The sequence below is a fragment of the Ambystoma mexicanum genome, chromosome 14 (assembly GCF_040938575.1).
Source record: "Ambystoma mexicanum isolate Mex_15411 chromosome 14, UKY_AmexF1_1, whole genome shotgun sequence".
Lineage (NCBI taxonomy): Eukaryota > Metazoa > Chordata > Amphibia > Caudata > Ambystomatidae > Ambystoma > Ambystoma mexicanum.
In genome coordinates, this window is record NC_090940.1 from 170,219,650 (window position 1) to 170,240,566 (window position 20,917).

At 42.7% G+C, this 20,917-nt stretch overlaps 1 protein-coding gene across 2 annotated transcripts in view; it reads left to right on the forward strand.

Moving 5' to 3' along the window:
- Positions 1-20,917, forward strand: part of CAPN3 (calpain 3) — a 338,459-nt gene that overhangs the window by 216,597 nt on the left and 100,945 nt on the right. The window lies entirely within an intron of this gene.

Here is a 20,917-nt window from a genome sequence, read left to right on the forward strand (position 1 = left end):
AGTAGGGTTACGTAGATTCTGTAAGGGGATGCAAAACATGTAATGGAACGTGTACATCCTTATATTTGATATTGGGCCTCATTTAGGAGTACGGCAGTTTGGTAAAGAATGGCAGTAGTGGATCTACCTCCAATTTTACCACACTTCCACATTCTGACCATGGAGGTGTGCTGGAAGAAAAACCTCTAGCACCTGGCTGTAAGAATTTCCTAAAAGAAATTGATGATTCACTGGTGGTGGGATTACCCCCACTGCCCATACAACAAACCCCATTGGAGTCCTAGTTGAATGAATACCGTAGGGTATCACCAACCGGAACCTGGAAGATTTACCTCTATTTCAGAGGCAGTAACCTTGTTACTACTGGCAGTAATGGTAAAGTAAATGGTAAATCCACGGAACTCGTCATGAGGCACACGTTGTTTGTATGATTATCATTAAACATGCATAGTATTGCATGTACATGTTTCCTTCGACCTTTTCTTGAAGAGACTCTTGTGAGAACCAGAAGGTGTCTCACCCACTAGTCCCCGGGGATCTGTCATCCAGGTGGCCAGGACATGGTCATCGCTTTTGGATCCAGTTCCTGGGGGTGACCAGTGTGGGAGGATCACCTGGTGAGGGCTCATCAGGGAGTTGGAGTGGGACACCGAATGGTAAGACGTGGTATACCCTTCCCTATAACCCCTTTAACCCATCCTACCAGGTAAGATATTTAGGAACTCCGCCCCCCTTTTACAACACAAACACTTTCTCACGGACAGCCCACTGTGAGAGAAAATGGACTAACACCAAAGCCGTATACCTGATGTGTCCCAATACGATGGTCAGGTGAGGTCAGGCAATTACTGACCATCACAAACACCTGACTGCCATTAAGCTTGTCCCCACAGAAAAAAAGGCAGAGCACATGAGCACACTCGGAGCGAGGCAAAGCACACAAGGAAATAGCAGTTTCGGGACAGCAGCTGAACTCAAAAGGAAGATGACTAAACAAAAGGTAATTCCCTTTACCTTTTTGACAAGGAACTGTTACTTTCCAGAACCCCCAAAAATAGAAAGCATAGGACAAGGAAACCAGGTTGAAGAATTCTGCATTGTGTCTCGGGATACCAAGGGTCTCCCACGTCATTAATCAAGGCGTGGAAAATCAGCAGCCGCCGTGGAACCGTCTTTGGCTCCAAGAACAAAGCAGCATCCGTGAAATCAACACAGCTGGTGAGTTGGGGAGACTGATACAAGACCAAAGTTGCAAGCAGCAACATTGTATGGCGAGTGCTGGAACAAACATTATTTGAAACGCGTGTCACAACAGACACAAGTAAAGTTGAACTGCTGATGACTGATTGAACTTTGAAACCAAGATACAATACCTTTTGCAAGAGTGATCCGGTACTGTGTGGGTGCTCAATTGAAGGCCTCTGTAAGGTATCCAGCTGAAAAGTGAAAGAGTTGTAAATAATTGTGAATCAAAGTGGTCCTGCGACGGGTCAAGCAAAATCATGCGCACAGTTGAAAGTCTTTGATGTTGATACAGTAAAGAAAGTTTGTGTTAAAGTAGATAAATTGGTCCGAGCCCAGCGGAGGGAGACTGATTGAAGGTTATGTGTTAAAGTGGGTCTGAGCTTGGTGGAGGGGGGCCCATGGTGAACAGTGTACATGGCTCTCAACCTTTCATTGGCCTTGGGTGGGTGAAAACACCCGATTTTGTATTTGGCGGGTGAAAGCCCATTGATTTCTATGGGCGTGTAGGGAGCTTGGCAGGTGAGAGCTGCCTACCTGGCGGGTGATACCCGTCAAAAGCGTGTGAGATGAGAGGTATGAGTGTACCACCCAAGACATTGGGTTAAAGTGGGTCTGAGCCCAACAAAGGGAGACCAAGGGTGAACAGAAAATCACCAGAGAATTTTTAGATGTGAAATCCTAAGAAGAAAGGAACTTTGATGTTTGTCGTGTTGCATCAGGCCCTCTGAAATGAGAGACTTTGAATATCAAAGAGACTTTGGCACAGAAGGCCCTGATGTTAAGGTTTTGAACTGCATCCTCGTGCTAGAGAAGCCGGAGACTGTGCTAAGCTCAAGTGTGCTGCCTTGTCCAGTGCTGAAAACGTGGGGAAGGGAAGCCAATGGCTTGAATACCCTGACATATCATTTCTTGAACACTTCTTTTGGATAACACTATTTGTACTTAGAAATAAGGATTGGTAATATGTTTATTAGTATAGGCCCTTTTATTTTGACAGACTTGACTAGGACTGCGTTATTATTATTTGATGGTCGTAGCTTGATCCCATCTTTAGAAGAAATGTTGGCGGTCCCTAGGTTGAGAACACTCCTGCACTAAGCTCTAAGTTCTCGTGCTAGGGGAGTTATATATGCAAGGTCACAGGTTAGTGGAGGTGAAGCCCACACCTCTTAGATGAGATTAGAAAAAGGATATTAGCTACCTTGCACTGGTATATTTGGAAAGGAGAATTTCCACACTGAATGCAGTTGGTATGGTTTGTTTATTACAGTGAAAACTCTTGGTGTTAGTGGTGGTCAGCCGACATGTGTTTTGACCTCTAGGGTCTTTATCAAGGCTATGTTTAGATTGGGTGCTTTGAGTCTGTGTTCCCAGATGGCTTTCCCTTTGGGGTGGTGCTGGTCCTATATGTCCACAGTCTTGGGTCTTAGATGGGCCTGTGTCATTATTGTCAGTCCCATATGGGATATTGGGGTAAGAGGTTAAAACAAGTCGGGGTTGGGGTGGTGTTATAATGGTGAAAAAATTAGGGGGTTGGGGTGGGCCTCCCAAATTAAAAAAGTGTTTTCTGGTATTATATATAATCAGGGCCTCATTACGAGTCCGGCGGTAACCGTGCCGGAAAAACCGGCAGGTTACCGCCAGACCCGTATTACCATTCCGCCTCCGTGATTCCTGGAATTGCCGGGGCATTACGACCCCGGTGACCCGAGAATTCCAGAGGGGAATTCTGGAAGTCCCCATTCCCATGGAGTCCCATAGAACTCCATGGGGATGGGGACAATGGAAACACCGGTTCCGTCTATGACAGAGCCAATGTTTCCATTTCCGCCTGCAGGCGGGTGGTGTTATACCCGCCAGGTCAGACCTGGTGGGAGTGACACCTCCCGCATGCAGGACTCTGAATCTGCTGGTCTGGAAAGAACGGTGGCAGCGGTTTTACCACCACCGTTCTTTCCGGACCGGCAGGGTCGTAATGAGGCCCATTGTCTTCGTACCTCACTAACGCAAGTACTTTAAAACTCGATGAGAACCTGGTGTGCCGCAATACTGCCAGGTCTCTAGGTCTAATTTCCACATTCAAATAACCTAGTGAAGGATTTATAGTCATAGTTAGAGAAAAACTGAACTCGAACATACAGTGATCGCTATATCCCGAAAACTCTACTCTCATATCGCCTCCCAGCTCTGCCAGGTCCGGGGAAACAAATATGTAATCCAGAGTGGACCTAGACCACACATTTTGCCAGGTAAAGCATGGATGGTCATTCTCTATTGCATTTCAGTTTAATAACACAAGGTCCCAAGCCTCTAGTTGTTTGGAGACCTCTTTCTCTGGCCTTATCAGAGACTGCAGTCCTACCCCGTGTAAAGTACCATACAGGGTCAAGACATTTGGAATTAAAATCTCCTACATTCCCAATACTGGCACCCTCTTCAGGAGTTTAAGCCAGTAACAAATCTGAAATATTAGCCAAAAACATACTTAAATCACCATTGCCTGAGTTAAAATACACATTAAACAGTAAACATTTCTGCAGCGCACCAGTATTGGCTTCCCACCACTCCAATCTTACCAATAAACTGTCCCCTTCTTTCTGTATTGATTTGGTAAATAGAGAGTCAAAGGCCCCCCTGGACAGCACTCAACCCCCAAATGGTCTCCTCTTCTCACCCCGATTTGCTTTTAAATAATACACATAACCTTCAATTATTGGGGATCCACCATCCAAGTTTCTTGGAAACACAGGACCGTATATTTTTCAAATGACACATGTTGGTTCATTAGGTGATTAAAACCCAGGATATTCGAAGATAATAGAACCGACTGCATTACTCCTACATTTGATCCTTTCCTCCTTGGATCTCTATGGAATGTGTTAACGATGGAGGACCAATCATAGTTAACAATTCGAGTGGGAGGTTTAGAGGAAGAGTAAACAACCCTTTCTACATTTTTACAACCTATATTGAACTTTACAGTCAAGGGTAACAGAGGTTTTGCCTCCATGTTACTACAATTCACCCAAGATTGTGGATCACAGGCTATAGAACCATCAAGTTCCATATATTCTAATATTTCATAGCCCAATGCTAAAATCTTCTGGCTCTCTGCCAGAATTGCGTTCCTCACCAACCTCAAACGAAAATGTATCTTACCTACGTTTACGCAATTATCAATTATAAATTCAACTTGCACCAGGTCTTGGGACGTAATTAACCGTAGGCTAGGGATTTCGAAAAGTAGAAACATTATATGATGCCGGTTCAAGGGATTTTCCTCAATTTTGCCAAATAAACGACACAAGTATAGACCATGGGGGTTTGAGTGGGATACACTTTTAAACATGTCTTCCCCCTCATCTACTAAACTGTGACAGCCTAGGGTCAACCCATGATCTGATTCCTATCTCTGTAACCTTTTCAATGGCATCTAGTGATTATTTACAACTTGTTTTAACACCAAGTCACTACCTTTCCTCTTTTCCTCCAATGTTCGGAAAATGGGAAACACTTGTATAGACATTTTATCAGGCTCAACCTTATGCACTTTATCTGACACAGCTTTAGGGCAGGACCTAGGGGCCAGTGGTTGCAGTACAGAACTCCCGGGGGCGACACACACTACCATGGTCTGTACCTTATCAACCAATAATGGAGTAACCCCCTGCCCTTCTGTTTGTTCATTTCCATTATCGCCAAACTGTGAATCAAGCGAGTTGCAGTACGTTGAAATATTACTCAAATAAAATGAGAAACCACCCCCTTGCACGTGCTTAAGCAAATGGGTAACAGCGTTCTTTCCCTGTACCGGGATTGTCTGCTTGAGCTTACACTTGTCTTTTTTGAGGTTTCATTTGGAAGCTTATCGAAATTGTGATCGCTAAAACACCTGCGCTACAGGTCGACCTCATAGCCACAGAATATTCTTTTGATTTAAGAAGCTCAATTTTTAGTTTACTTAAAAAACCTGTGGGAGTCTTTATTATGGTGGCTTGATATGGCCTTGCAGTTCTTGGATGTCTTGGGAATGTAACTATTACCTTTTATTAATAAGGCCCTCCAAGCTACATTGTTCCACCATAATACTATTCAAAAAGCCCTGCGCAACCGACTCCTTCACAGTACCCAATCTGGATACTGTCAGCAGTGATTTGTTATCTAGGTCCACAATGCTGACTTGCATGCTGGCAGCTGTGCTGAGCATGAGGATCTACATCCTCTGGTAGGGGGTTGATATCTATATGAGGAAGGGCCTCTTTGGGAGCAACATAAGCAGGCTTGTGTGTGTGCCCCAGCAGGCCCAATATCCTCCAGACAGATATCCCCTATGGGTTATGGGCATATCCCTTCAGATCCAGACCTGCTGCTTTGTTGTAGCCTTCAAGAAAAGGTATTTGATCACATCAATCCTTTAAGATCAAGCAAACCTCTTGCATTTCATAACCCCTGTCCATCGAGTTTAATATTCACGATATCACGGGGAATGACATAGCATGAGTAACTTGTTCCATTGGGGTATTGCCTGCCTGATTAATGTAAAAAACATTGTCCTCCATACTCATGGCAAATGCTGTTAATGGAAATCCACAGTCCTCAGACAGTCCTGATTGGAGAGGATTCCCCTCTCTTGATTTTCCATTATAGTATTAGAGGCATATTTAAGGTGTATTGACAAAAATCTGGGTGGATATTCTTTGACCCCCCCCCCCCCATCAAAACCTTCGATCAAAAATGTGTTCCTTCTGTAACATACAGTTTAGAAGTCCAAGATTCTAGCAGAGAAAAAATGTTCGATAGAAATGAAGGAACATTCTGTGGTCAACTCTGGGATTGCCCCCGAATACTCCCACTTACCTCTTAAGGAGATAACTCAATCTGATATTAAGAAGTACAATAGCCAGAACTTGAGCGGCAGCACTGTACATACAAATACTCCATGCAGAATTTACCGATATAAAATACAGATTAAAAAGGTATATTTTAGACACAAGTTCTAATCACATGACTACATTTCATGAACATATAATGCCTTTTTCTCATTGTATAGATTTTACATATTCGCCAGACTCACCACTGGGGTTAAATATAATAAATAAGAAGAAATGTTAATGAACAGGACTGGTACAGTAACGGTCTAAGGATACAAAATAACTTGAGGATATTGTAACCGTACATATTTCTGGGGGTTCTGGATAACCTATTAAAACACATTCGATGTTTGCCCAATAAAGACTTGCGCAGTATACATCTAACATTTAGACTCCATTTGCTTGAGACATTAGAGATCACCGGTGTAAGAACAGCGATTCCCAGATCACAATGGTTTTTATATGTGTTCTGTGAGAATGTGAACATGGTGGAAAGCATGAAACGCCTGTATTTATATTGTCTGACATTGAGGAAGTATAGATTTGAGCATTTAAAAAAAAATGTTTGATGCAAATAGGTGGGATGCTGTGACATTCTGGCTTGGAGCGAGGCAGGGACAACATTTGGGGCTCACTTTGCCCATAGCCCGCTTTTGAATGCTCATATCGTTTAAATTAGATATGGTAATCAGGTAAGATGGCATTTTAATATATAAGGAAGGCATTTATAAGACAATTTGTATTGTTATATATCGGATTTTAACAACTTTCTAATTGTATTAAGTGATGGAATTATTTGTATTTTTTGTCATTATGAATTTAAAGTGGTAGGGGTCTGCAACATTTAGCTCTCCAGATGTTTTGGACTACAACTCACATCATCCTTAACCAGCACAGTTAATGGGCAGTTATCATGAGAATTGTATCCCGAAACATCTGGAGAGCCAAAGGTTGCAGACCCATGGTATAAGGATTATTTGTAACCAAAAAGCAGTAATAAAATGTGGCAAAGTCCGCAGCCTGCCCCTTTAGGTGGGTGGTGGGATTGCCATGAGGGCAGGTTCTCGCCACCTGCAGCGTGATGTTGGGCCTGGGGGTAGCATAGAGAGGATCCCCTGGCTACCCTTGTCACGCCCAATGTGGAAGGCGGGGGATCGGCACATGTTGACAATCACTACTGTCCCTTTATGAGACTTCTCTGCAAGCTCCAGGAATGCAATACCTCTCCCTTTTCCAGAACTTAGCCAGGGCACTTTAAGACACCTAAATTGAGTGTAGTCAACGTTTATGGTGAAAACCCAGCCGCCATGGTGTGCCAAAACACTGTAGTACAAATTTGCTTACCCTGGAAACAAACAATGCAAGATTTGTAACGTTATAGTCCGCCTTACAGTGACTCTATTTGTGACCGTGCTTGCTAGGGAATGCATTGCAAGAGTGCACACGGATGCCACTGCTGTTGCTCGCAGAGCTCCAGGGCTTCTGCATGCATTGTGAGAAACCTGAAGGCGTCTCACCTGCTGGTCCCCAGGGATCTGTCATCCAGGTGGACAGGACATGGCCATCACTTTTGGATCCAGTTCCTGGGGCTGGACCAGTGCGGGAGGATCACCTGGATGAGGGGTCTTCAGGGAGTGTAAGTGGGACACGGTATGCCCTTCCCTGTAACACCTTTTTCCCCATCCTACCAGATAGGATACCTAGGAACTCACCCCCTCATCCCCATTTCCCAACACAAACACCTTCTTAAGGACAGTTCACCATCAGCGACAACAGACTAATACCAGAGCTGTATACCTGACGTTTCCCAATACCACGGTCAGGCAAGGTTAGGCAATTAAGGATCATTACACACACCTGACTTTCATCACACTTCCCCACACGACTAGAAGGTGGAGCACGAAAGCACACCCTTAGCGAGGCTAGACACACGAAGAAATAGCAGTTCCAAAATGACAGTTTAATACAAGGAGAAAGACAACGAGACATGAGAAGTTTGCAAGCAGGGGAAGTACCCTTGACCTTTAAGGACTGTTACTTTTGTGTGCCTTGGAAAGTGAGAAACCTAAGACCAGGAATTAAGGCTTATCAAAACTGTACAGTGTGTCGGAGGTACCCGGGGCTCTCCCGCATCGATAACCAAGGCAGGGAGGAGCGATTGCCGCTGTAGTGCTGTCTTTGGCTCCTACAACAAAGCAGCGTCAAAGGAGAGCAGAGCCGGTGAGTCAGAGAGACTGATATAAAACCAGTTTGTCTATTGAACCAAGGTTGCAAGTGGTAACAATGTATAAAGTGAACAGTGTGTGAGGTGTTTGTAAAGAGCAACGCAAACAATTAGGAACCAAAAGGAGTAGCAGAACTTTGTAATTGAACTTTGGGAGTGGTCCGGCGCCACGCGGGCGCTCATTCAAAAGTCTGTTAGGTATCCAACTGATGCTGAGTGTGAGAAAAAGGAATATTAAGATTGAAGTAGTCATGCAGAGGGTCAAGCCGAACCATGTGCACATTTGAAAGTCTTTGTTCGTTTAATGTACATCACATTTGGTCCGAGCCCGGCTGAGGGAGATTAATTGAGTGAGTGAAAGGGATCTGAGCCAGTGGGGGAATCCAACGTTGAACTATTTGGTTTGAAAAGGATCTGAGCACGTAAGAGGGGGATCCAGGGTGAACACCATAATTGAACACGGAAAAGGAAAGGAACGTTTGGTGTTATTACTCCTTTTGTACACCAGGCCCTCAAAGTCAAGAGACTTGGACACAGTAGGTCCTGAACTGTGAAAACTGAACTGTATCCTCGTGCCTCAGAAGCCAGGATGTGTGCTTTGCTCAAGTGACCCACCTTGCTTTGTGCTGAAAACAGGGGGAAGGTAGGTCAATGGGCTGAACATCCTGACTTATAATTTTGTGAGCACTTCTTTCCGATTGAAGAGTGGAAGGAAGAGGATGGAGCGATGAGGAGAGAAAAAGGTGCTAGTTGAGAGAGTGCTGGAGGAAAATCAAATGGCAGGAGGAGGTGGTAGAGAGAGAGTCACCCAGAAGAGGAGGAACGGAGGAGCAACTTAAGGGGGGAGGTGAAAGCATAGAGGGAATTGGAGGATTACACCTAGAAAAAGGAGAGGGTTGTGAGAAAACGGAGACAGTGAGGAGTGAAGAGGTAGAACATCTGAAAATTGGAAAGAATGGAGTCTGAGAAATACCTTGAAAGGTAAGAGAGAAAGTTGAGAAAGAGTGGTGAAACATCAACAAAGAGGTTGGAGAGTCTGTAGCAAAAGAGTCGAAACATCTATAGTTGGTTGGCGGAGGAAAGAAACACACTCAAGGAGAGAGTGAAGGAAATTGGAGAAGGGGGTCATGTCCGGACCCAAAACCTAAGAGAGAGTGAAGGGAGTAAACTCTGGGTGTGGAGTTTGCACACCTGGGATGCGTGGAGGAATGAGCATGAGCGGAGGCGCGGCCAGATTAGGAGTTCTAACAACGCGACCGCTGCGAGAATGTGTGATGCCAAAAGAAGTGTCTACCAAGATGCAGATTTCATTTTGGGAACCAGCACGACCGTCCGGAAAACATCTACTCAAAACTTGAGTTTAAGTTTTGACACCTTTCATTGGACTAACTGAACATATTATGCTCTGATGAAATAATGCATTAGCTTTCGAAGTCTTCAAGGCCCTCTACATCAGATGGTAACGGGCAATGTGAGTGAGGAGACACCTAAGAGCTTTACATCCAAGGCTGGCATGGATAGAATGCGGTGCTGGGACCATCTTATCTAACAGTTATAAAGTGCTACATGACCATTAGCTTGCACACAGAGCAATTCGAAATATTACACTTTTGAAAGAGATGTGTGCAGCTAAACGGTTAAAGCAATCCAGTCTCTTGTGCATGCCCACATAGCTGAAAAACAATTTCAGAAAAGGGGTCTGGGGAATGTGAATATGTATTTTTTATTATGGTAAACATTTCTCTGGGACTAGGGTTTAAAAAGGGTCTGGAAACGTATGGTTATAGTGTATTCATTTTAAAGGCGTAACCGAATTGCTGGAAACACCAGCACCAAAAATGTACATTTTCAAATCCTGTTGTTCTGAAGGCCCGATATTGGCTGACTGCAGTTGTCATGGCACTTAATCCTTTGCAAAAGGCATTTGGTACACAGCAACTTTGCTGACCCTGAACCACTATCAAAATGGAAGAGGGGCTTCCCACAAAGCCCCAGCCTCCATTCCCTTGGCAGCCATCTTGGGTGTATTGTTTATGACACAACAGGCTGCACACTAGCCATATTGTGTTGCTTCTCATCCAGTGCAGCCTGTCTGGCCCCTGCCGTATGGCCTAAGATGCTATAGACCTAATAACCCCTTCAGGCTATACCTGATCGTAACCACTCTGGGCCTGCGTTAAAACGCAAACTAATTAATTTAAGCGCACAGTCCAGTATGGACCACCCTCTACATAACTAGTACCATGGAAATATCATTGGTCATCTGTGGTTAAGATGAACCATATTTTCTGGACACCAGCAAATGGGTCTATTATGCTTACCTTGATAAATGGGCGCCGTATCCTAATCTTTCCCAGTGCTGTACATTTTCTGAGATGCTGAATGCATTTATAATCCTGAATTACCGTGCCTCCATTACTCATGGATAAACCAAGAACCAAAATGATTTGTGAAGTCCACATTGCTCTAAAATTCAAACCGCTGTCCATCAGACTTGACTATATGTTTCACAGGTATTAGCATAATTGACCTAAAATCATTTGACCTAAAACATTTGATTGAATTTGTTTGAGGGTATGTAAGGGTATGTATTAGGGTGAACACTTCTTTCTTTTCTTGTGGGCATTATGCCACACTTTGTTTGTAACTTGGTGGTGAGGATTGGCAATAGTTTTCTTTTTTTTTAGAGTAGGCCCTTTTTATTTGAGAAGACACCACTAGGACTGTATTATTATTTGATGGTCGTAGCATGCTCCCATCTTAGATTTAGGTTCAGATTAGGTGTTTTTCTCACCCATTCATACAGTTTAGTAAGCACCCTTGAACTGTGATCACTTGTCTGTCTTTACTGTTGCCACCATGAGTTCCTTACAGCGCCAAAACAGCTAGCGCCGACAGGGCCGTGCCAAAACGGGGCGTACCACCAACACAATAGTTTTGGCTTACACGTACTGCTAAAGCACCACCTATTTGAAAAATCTAAAACAGCCACTAATATAAAGTTGAAGCTTTTCGATCACCAGAAAGGATGCTTGCTCCACAAATGTCCAATCTTCTGCTGCTTCTGCAGTAGTATTTGAGAATATTTGTTTTGAACACAGAACATGCTAAAAGTAAATAGCAGATGTTTCTCCTTGCATCACTTCTATCCAGTCTGCACTTCCCCTTCAACTTACTTTGACCGCTGCGCTGCTGATTGGTGCGTTCAACCAGTGTGATTAGCAAATCAAAAATGTACATGTTTCTATTGGTCAGGGATGTCAACCCCATATGATTTCAGATGTCATTTCTACTTGCCCTTTGTTAGTTATATATTGTCTTATATTTATTATCTTACATGGTATTTTATTCTTGTTTTCTGTGCATTATCTCTTTTCCAGAAAAAGAAAAAAAAGGTTGGTCTTTTTTTTTTACTAGTGTGAGGTTTTCCAGTGGTTTGGTCAGTAAGAAGTGCATGGACTTGTGAAAATGAACCTGACTTAAAGGTTGTTGGTGTGATCTAATGAGTTGCCCATGTGGGATCTGACCTAATTGCCAGCATGCGGCCTGCTACAGTAGTGCATCCTGCATCTCTCTGCACTGCAGCCCCCCTGTTTGTTTTTCCCATGTATTCTTTTCCCCCTGAAACTATTAAAGTGATGTGTTAATGAAGTATGTGGACATACAGCAAAGGGACCTATGGAGCAAATAGAATCTTCCAATATTTAAGGCCCTATTACTACTTTTTACCCTTCACACCCCGATGATATTTGGATTGTGCAGTGCTTTTTCAAGGTATGTTGATGGTCCCCAAGAAAATAATATCTTAGAAAGATCCCAGAATCAAAATTGAAAAATGTATTTTTACATGTATTTAGTAATGACCTACAGGAGAGGTACACTCAAAAATGCCATTGTTTATCACTACTGCTATTAAAAGAGATGTATTCAACTCTTTAAAAAAAGGTTTCAATGTAAAGTATAAAAACATTTCATTCCTCAAAGAAATACCCAGACTGGGACTCAAACCCAGTTCACGTGGCTGTAAGGGCAATCGCGCCCATTTTAACCGAATACACAGGGCGTGTCTGCCTTGTTAGAAAGTTCCTTGGATGGCACAGTCCTAGGCATGTTCTACTAATACAGCAAGCCCATGGTGTTCAGAAGAATGAATGAATGCAAGTTCTTTCATTCTCCTCAACAGGCCTGGCTTGCTGTATTAGTAGAACATGCCTAGGACTGTGCAGTCCTTCCTAGGAACGTTATAACATCAGTGAGTGCGTTTGAATTCACTGCCCTGGCAGCAGTAAAAACGCATGCGCTCCCTGGAAGGGGCTTGTGTTTGATTATTACCACCAGGGCGTTGAATGAAATACACACAGTACACTGTATACAAAATGGATGTCTGCAGTTTTGAAAAGCAGGACTTTTTGACTTTCGAGCACATTAAGTTGCTCACTTTCCATTCTTTTTTTCGTTTAATAGTTTACATTTTCTTAATAGCAATATTTTTGAGCAATAAATATTTTGAGTCAACACACAATACAGTATACATAATCCTTGGCAAGATATCTTGCAGCCATTTCATTTAAATGCACAGAGTTTGCTTACCAAACATAGGGTTTATTGAAAACCCCGCACTTTTACTTTTACAGTGAATCATTTCCTTTGACATCTCCTGCCTTTCGAGCCTCCATGCACCCATGCATCCATAAACCCATTCATCCATGCATCCATGCATCCGGGCAGAAACGAGCAAGCTATCTCCTTCTTCCTGACCTAGGTAGTCTCCCACAGGACCTGCACCTACAACCCCCTTTCTCCTCCCTTTCCCCTTAACCATCAGAGACTCTGGTCTGGATACTCCAGGAGTGGGCCCAGGAGACCAGGTGCTGGGAGCTCACTAATAGTGAGGGTTGGTTCTCTAGAAAAGGACTAGTTGCATGCATTGGAACGTGCAATAATGACTCCAAAACTGTGCTCAGGATATTTGAATAGAAAGTGTGTGTGAAGAGAAGGGTGTCCGAATGAACCTTTTTGCCCAGGCCTTAATCCACTGCTATTTTAAACTGGTTTCTGTTTTAGTTATCATTGTAGAGTACTGCCTTGGGTTGCTTAATCCCTCAATTTTAAATAGAATTGTACATATGGGGCCGTAGGACAGTTACGTTGCACCAGTGAAAGTACATACGTCCAGTTTAGTTGGGTTTGTCTTTGAATGTGGCCGATGTCCCCCATATTAGGAAACATGTCATCATCAACTCTTTATGGCTCCCGGGGCCTGGAAAACTCAACACAATAAGACAAGTTCCGGGTCTCACTTGTGTGACCAGAATTCTCTCCTCTGTCATCATGACTCTGCTCCTACAGAGTCACCCAGTCTTCCCCATATAAATCAGTTCCAGGCTATTCACTTCCCACAATGGTATATCAGACCAGGGTCTCTCCTCGCCACTGATCTGCCTCGACTTACCCAAGGCCTCCGACACAGTCGACCACAACATCCTTCTATGTTGATTTAACAATGCCATCAGTGTTGATGGCCGGGCTTTGACTTGATTTGCCTCCTTCCTTGCTGATCTTGGAAGCAGGAGAAGTTGGTCTTTTCCATGTTCTCACCTATAGGATCAGCTGTGGACGCGCGTAGGAGTCGCACCTCCTATAGATTCTGTTAGCATATAAACGAGCCGCTGCCGTAGATTATCAGCAACTATGAAACTGGATTTCATGTGGATGCTAATCACAACCAGCTGCATCCTAAACTCCAGGGCATCTCTGTGGGCCATCAATTAGTTGCAGAATGATTCCTTTAGGCTTATAGCTGCATGTCAACCTATGGCCTCTGCCTATTTACCTGTAAGGCAGAGGTGGTCCTTCTGGCAAGAAGGATCCTGCAGTTTCTATTGGCTCGACTCGACTACTGCAGTGAAATCAAGGGTTCCTTAATACAAGTTGCATAAACTACAGTGAGCCCAGATTGCTGCTGCCTTGTACCCGCATTTTAACCTGAAAGCGACGAAGCACATCATGTCCTTTAAAAGCCCCACCAATCAAAACAATTCTTCAACATCAAGATACCATCACTCAACCACAAATCCAGTGATGTTCCCTCCTTGATCAAAATACTACCACCCTTCTTACCGACCATGGTGCAGATTGTCTAACATTTGCAACTGTGCTACATATTGAAATGCATTTAGCTCCAGTTTTACTGCTTAAATAATATGAAGTAAACCGGTTTTGTCCCAATTTGTATTCTCTAAAAACATTTGCGTTAGGAAAAAATGAATTGGACTGTTCTTTACAAACAAATGTATTTTCCACATTTCTTTTTCCGTTACCAAGCGCGCCTAAACATTGCGCTTCATTTTTGCCCTAGTAAAAGTATTTACTTCATAGATATTGAGGCAAACCCTGTTTGCTCCACTTCCTGTTCTACAAGCAGCGGGATGTCGGCTACATTAATTTGCTCAATTCTTTTGCACAATGGCAAATTTAAGAGGACCTGGCCTCGGATGCATTTGCATGTGGCTGGCATCCCATAACCTGCGTGCAGCGCAGCAGCAGCAGTATCACGCGGGTTGAGGTTTTTCTTGCCTTCATCAAGGCTCATCTTTGCGGGACTTGTCACCACTGCATCTCCTGCCTTGAAACAGACCTTAGGAAGTTCAGATAAGCATTGAAGACTCGCTCGTTAATGGCCACCTGTGGATCTTCGGCGTTCTCTGTGCTCTCATGTTAACCCTTTCGCGTCTTCCTGGCCACTCTTCCCGCCAACCTCCAGGCTTCAAAAAGGACTGCATTTGGGATTAACAGTATACATGCAACAAAAAAATTAAATACAAACTGAAACACATAAGGAACTTACCTTCAATACAATCTGGGTCTTTCATTCTTAATCATTGACTAAGCAAAGAAGCACCTTCCGAAATGCTCATGTAAGCATTTACTGAACCATACCCAGATATGTATAAGGCACAACAAATTTAATTTGATACATACAAATTATACCAATCAACCTTGTCTGAAGCAGTTGATCAATTTTCCCCATTAAAAAGCCGGAAACTACTGGCAAAAGAATCTACCTTCTGGTACACTGCAGAGCTACATGGCTTAAAGAAAGCTAAGCGCAAGGCCGATAACATCTGGACCAAATCAAATACCTAGGTGAATAAGGAAGTGTCAGCTCGGCAGCAAAAGATCACGAGGGGGCCATTATAGAAGTAAGAAAGACTGCCTTTGACGCATGCATTCAGAATGACAAGTTGAATTTTTAACATCCTTACGGCATTGGAGAATCCAGCTCCATCAGAGGAGCAACTAACCAAAGATCGATGCTGGTGTGCGGCTTTTCCAGATGCTATGATTAGCAAGGTGCATAAGATCAGGGAAAACACCAGAGATGAGCCGAAGTTATCTGGCAACGACTCCCAAGGCTGTAAGCAACAGTCAGGAAATGTCTTTTTTCAGGCATCTCATCAGGAACGGCTTGCCTTCAGACCAATGTCAGAAACTGACGTAACTAGTATTGTGTCACAGCTGAAACCAATGACTTGCAAAGGTGATGATTGTTCGTCGATCGGATCGGGGTGAGAGCATGTGCGCCAGCATTGATAGCAATCATCACCATGTTTATTAACAGCTCCTTTGCGGACGGTCAGGTGCCATCCATGATAAAACAGGCGTGGGTTTCTCCCCTGTTAAAAAAGCCATCTCTGGATCCCAGTATTGTGACTAACTATCGTCCTATTACTAATGTGCCTTTTCTGCAAAAAAATCCCAGATCGAGCTGCCTATTTGCAGATTCCGGAACATCTAATGAACAATAAATATTGTGAAGTCGCTCGAGATGATTTGAGTTTGGCTAGAAATCCAGAGAAATGTTAGACATTGCCACTTGTGCAGCGAGATGCAGCTGGAATCAGCCAAACACCTATTGGCCGAGTGGTCTTCATTACTAATGCTACGTATGAAGGCTTTGAGTTCAGCCGGTCTGGATGGGAATCTTACAGCTGAGGCTCTTTGGAATCTTTTTATGAATGGTTGTCATGAAGCATGTATTATATTTCTCACCATTTAATGGAAAAGAATTGCCAACATCATGGACATTTTGGCATAATGTGTGCAGACGAATGCTGAGCTAGCAAGTAGGCAAAACTGACTGATCAAGATGATCTTTTCTCTAATGGAACTTTCTATTAATGGACCATCTTTCTCTTTTTATGTTTATTCTTGGATTGAATTTGCTTTTTTGTTTTATTTACTACTGTGTGGTATTAAAAGTAGATTATTTAATTGTATAATACCGTAATAATAATAAAAAATTAAAAAATAAAAATAATTTCGGCACAGGGCAAACTGGTTTCAGATCGGCACACGGGATAGAGAGAGCGTTGTACAATTTGAAGGCACATATAATGCAATCAATGGCTAATGGCAGGATTGTGTTCATGTTACTGGACCTATCTGCTGCATTCGATCTGGTCGACCATACTATTCTGGTTGAAAGATTAATACACTCGCCTGCCTTCACGCCGTCAAAGTGGGTAGAGTCCTTTCTATGTGACCAATCAGCTGGGGTATTCAGTAGTAGTGCAGTAGCTGATGTGGTCAAATTACCCTATGGTGTTCCGCAGGCATCCTGTTTATCGGCCACTGTATAATATCTTCGCCATGCTATTGTGCGAACTGCTGGATAAGAGAGGGATATTTACCTCAACTAGGGCCTGATCCCCGATTTCAGGAGACTATGAGAAGGACATAACTCGTCAACTAAATTAACTCCCTTATTCAGGATTGGATGATTACCAACGGTACGGCCCTGAATGACTCAAAAACCGAGCTGATGCAAGCAGGAACAGCCAACAGATAAACTTAAAGTGCTGAATAGGACCGCTTTTCCGTGGCTGTGTGCACCATTTCAGTGCTTAAAAAAAGTAAAAACCTTGGCCATTATCCTCGACTCTGAGCTGACATTCAAAGCACAGGTGAACAATATAGTCTCCACATCCACCCTACTATCTGAAACTGCTGAGACGGCTACAACATTTCTTATCTAACAGGAGCTGCACTGTGATAGCCAGAGCAATAATCGGTGCAAGACTGGACTATTGCAGTAGTCTACTTCAAGGGGATCAACAAGGGAGAGCTCTCAAGGCTGTAAATGATTGAGAACAGCGTAGTTTGCATAATTGAGGGGCTAGGTAAGAGGGGAGCGCGTATCAGAAGCTAGGAATGGACTACACTGGTTACCAGTGGAAGCCCCTATTCTGTTTCAAGTTTTGACATTAACGCATAAATACCTTTTTGGTATTAGCCCAAGCTACCTCGCAAAAAGCTTCTCCTGGCTGCCAGTTCGCAGGACCTTAAGATCTAATTTTACAAACCTTCTGTTTCTCCCACGAGCAAAATTTGACGCAGTGAGCAAGGGAGTCTTCTTTACAGCAGCTCCTAAATTGTGGGATGCTGTTTCTCCAGATCTGAGGGGCTGTAGGCCCCTAGCTTTGTTCAAACGTCTCCTGAAGACTTACCGATTTGCATAAGCACTCAGTATGCACTTCGATCTTCGTCTCTGATCAGGCGTATGTAGTCTTTTGAATTAATGTAGGTTTATATGTTTGTTGCTGTGAGTGCTCTGATCCCCACAAGCTTGCTTGTATTGGCGCTATATAAATAAATAATAAATAGGTGAAATAAACAGTAAGTGAAAAATGTTTAGCAGTTTGCTGAGTATTTACAAAATATATTACCTGCTTATAAGCTTATAGAAGAGAAATGCTCATTAAAACCCGGAAACTGTCATTCTAACACACCATCTGCTTTATATCTACTTGAGAATTGTTAAAGAAGCATTTCTTTTAGTCTGGCATACACACACTTTCTTGCTGTTTAAATTTCAAATCCTTTTTTATCGTTCTGCAGATTTGTACATTTTTATTTCAATTACTCTTTTCTAAATAACTAATACACATATTTAAAACTTGTTATGCCAACACAACTCTCTCAATGGTTTCTGCAAAAAATGACATGAGGCCATGATGTGCAAGCTAAAAGAAATGTACTGTTTTAACTCTAATCAAAGCAGATTTTGATTTTTTTTCTACATCTAAACTGCGCATTTTAGGGTACATTAGTTTATGTTACTAAACACTTTATCCTACTGACATTTTCCGATATAATCTTCACCGTAATAAGATTATATTTGTTACTTTTTCAAACAAATATGGCTAGGTTGTCTTCATAAAGTATTTTAGATTTAAACTATCCAGTGGACTTTTAAGTGTTGCATCCCAAAATAGAATTCACCAGACCAACAAAACATTATATTTAGTCCAGGTAAGTAGCACAAGCCTTCTGCTGCCACATAGCGAAGCCTAGGCTTACATTTTAACTATAAGCAAAAGGTTGCCATTCAATTTTGCTTCCTCTCAATTCCCTACAATTAGTACCCCAAGGAGTGACGTGGCTGTGGCTAATCGGCTAAGCTCCTAGAGCCTGTATGTTCAGCCGAGCCACAACCCTGCCCATGGCCTTCTCCTTCCTCGGCTGCTCCTCGCTCCGGCTTCCTTACATTCCTTCGTCATTGCATCAGGGGCCACCGCTCTACTCTCCATCCATTCATGGCTTCTGGGTTCTGCTGCCACAAAAGCCGCCTACTCTCACATGTCGCCGGCCTGTCCATGCATGCTAGCGATGCTCCCACTAGTTCTGCCTCTACCTTGTGCACACCACTACTGGCTCCGAATTCGCACCTTGAGTAGTCGCGGCACATGCAGGAGTAGTAATGGATTTCTCGCCCATCCCTGTTGGGCTGCACTGAAGGGTAATGTCACTGAGCCTGCAGGAAAATGGGCTTCCAGGCCATTGCCGCCACCCAATGTAGCCCATGGCCAAGGCTTACGAAGCCTAATGAATGAATATGTAGGCACATTCTTACATGCACAATTTACAGATGATTTCAATTAAGCAAATAATCAGTCATGACCAGGATCATATCTGGTACAATGTTCTGTTGCGAAATAAATAGAACCCGATATGTATAGATATGTTGTACAATGTTCATGTATCAACACAACATTTCTCACCAAACCTTTAAAAATAACGTGTTAATTTCCCAATGTGTAGTGCAACAGTGCCAGGTCATTGAGTGGTTCATGCATGTTGGACCAATGTGATTCAAGAGCTGGGATGTTGAACAAACAGGCTTGAATTACAGTGACAAGCCTTTGGATGAGGCATAAGCTATGCTTTCAAAGCAATCCTGCTGCCATACCTAGACATGGTCTATGTTTTCATATCAACTGTAGAAATATCCGCTACAAAAATGTTGAACTATAGTGTACAGTACAATGTTGCTTAGTGCATATACCCCCCAGCAAAATGCACAGTAATTTGTTTTGAGATCTTAAAAGTGCGTTTCAGTAAACTGTAATTTATTTAAAAAAAAATAATAATCACATCTAATCTTTATATTACTGAGTACATATTAAGCAATTCCATAAATTTAGGAATTACAAACCATCCAAACATCATTTCATTACGTCTGAATTTAACAATAACGCATGTTTCACACATAGGCAGAATCAATTTGCTGTGCTAGTGCTTCTTCAGAGCCATGAGTATTTCTTGCCAAAACCTGACATTTGTCTATTGGCCATACAATTCTCTGTATATAATCTTCATTCATGTGCAATGAAAAAAATCATGTAAACAAAAAATGGAAAGAAAATGGAGAAAAAGGTATATTAAAACAATACTGACATCTTCACAGCAATAAATAACTAAGGGCACTGCACAATACAAAACATTCTGTGCTGTTAATGCATTTTTACCTTGGTGTTCCTTGGCGCAAATATCACGTTTCCAATATGTTATGGTCATCTGGTATAACATTCACCATACATTTACATTTGTCCAAAAACAACTTCACCTGAGAAAGGAACACATTATTGATTAATAATCCAACTTTACAATCAACTCAACATTTCCCAGGCAGTAAAAAATAATGATGGCCTCACCAATCATGCCCTCTTTTCCTTCACACTTCGGTATAAGTCCTGTTAATTTAATTCCTCAACTTCATCCTTGTTCTGAAAATACCTCAATGGAAACCTTTTCCTCACAATTCTGACCAATGGGAATGGGGAAGGCGGCAATTACGGTACATGCGAATTGCGGTACTGTAATTGCCATCAAGGTCCCTTTGCGAGTCCCTACTTTAACGGCTGGTCCAGACCAGCCGTTAAGGTCGGGAGCCGCAAAGGGACCTCGTAGTAAAGCGTTAAGGGGTTAACGGCGCTGCAGCCTTTTACAGCGCCGTTAACACCTTAACGCCTGGGTCGTAATGAGGTCCCTAGTCTTTTTAAACTTTAACCAAGGTATTTCACCCCAAAATATCTTTGTCTCCATCTAGCCTTTGTAGATGCCAATGTTTGCACAACCATTTATAAAGAACCTTGGTCCATGAATTATATTTGGTAATAAATCTGATAGGTTGCATCCTTTCTATATCAACTTTCTTAATCACTTTTCAACTTCTCCACCTAAACTCCAGCTGCATCCATTATATCCTTCTTGCAGCCTCTTTCAAAAAAACCTG